This window comes from Rattus rattus, chromosome 4, assembly GCF_011064425.1.
Source record: "Rattus rattus isolate New Zealand chromosome 4, Rrattus_CSIRO_v1, whole genome shotgun sequence".
NCBI classification, from domain to species: domain Eukaryota; kingdom Metazoa; phylum Chordata; class Mammalia; order Rodentia; family Muridae; genus Rattus; species Rattus rattus.
In genome coordinates this window covers 107,964,443-107,965,528 of record NC_046157.1, presented here as the reverse complement: position 1 = coordinate 107,965,528, position 1,086 = coordinate 107,964,443, and the positions used below count along the sequence as shown (strand labels likewise).

The 1,086-nt window shown below is 46.2% G+C and overlaps 1 pseudogene; it reads left to right on the top strand.

Moving 5' to 3' along the window:
• Positions 1-628: 628 nt before the first annotated feature.
• On the top strand, positions 629-751 carry LOC116899882 (annotated as a pseudogene).
• Positions 752-1,086: the final 335 nt, after the last annotated feature.

The following is a 1,086-nucleotide window of genomic DNA, read 5'->3' as shown; positions in this document are numbered from 1 at the left end:
ATTAAGGCCGAGAGTAGCCTGTTTTGTCTATGCATGTAAACACGGAGATTTAGAAGGCAATTTGATGCAATGTTAGTTTGACTAAACCACAGTTGTAAGCACGCCCTAGAGCCTATGACTTTCACAGCCACGTGTTAACGAACAGGTGTACAGTACTAGGCATGGATTCTCTCCTGCAGAATGGGCTTCAAATCCATAAGGGAGCACTTCGTTACCCTTAAAAGAGTCTTGTAAACTTATGAGGTTGGTATTGCAGTTCATACGGTTCCCATCTGGACACATCATCTATGCCTTTTCTCCCTTAGGATCCTGAGTAGCACTTTCTGGAAAGCACCATGAAAACCAGCCAGCTCGGTTCCAGCTTAACTTCTCTATATTTCATGAGCAAGATGTGTAGTGTCTTCTCTTGGAGGGTTTTATCACACAGTTCTGGTTGGGAAGCAAAAGTAACTAAAAGAAACTGTATTCTTTGTGGGTGCTCCTAGGACCTCCCTCACCACCAACTCATCTCAGCATCTCACACCTGCCACTGGATTTTCATTTAATAACACATGGATTCTGGGATGCTATCCAACTAGGAAGAATATTGCACTTTAACCCATTTATTAAAATTATGGGGTTTTTTTACCCTGCCTAGAGGTGTCACAGGTGTAACTCCTGTGTCACGTGTATGTCAGTTGTCAGCAGAAAAGAGAGAGGCTATGTTTGTGCTCCGACATGTCAACATCTGAATGATTAGTAGCCTAGCATTCCCTGAAGAAAAGCGAGCCTGAGATGACTACCAGTCAGGCACCAGGGGTCCTAGATGGGGAACGTAACTGAGATGACTCTGGTGCCAGGCAGGCTTGGGTGTCAGGGAGCAGACCGTGCCTGAGATGACTCCTGCCTACTGCCATAATACACAGTGTAGCATAGCATGCCGGAGGTGCCCTCAGACACTCAGAGACCCTGGTCGCCACTCATAGGAGCAAGTCCGTGGTGGAGAAATAGAAGAGAAATAAAACAGAAAGAAGGCTATGGGCACAGTGAAGCGATGCAGAATTGGAGACTCAGGGGTTGTGAGAAGCAGCCTAACGTGAGTGTCTG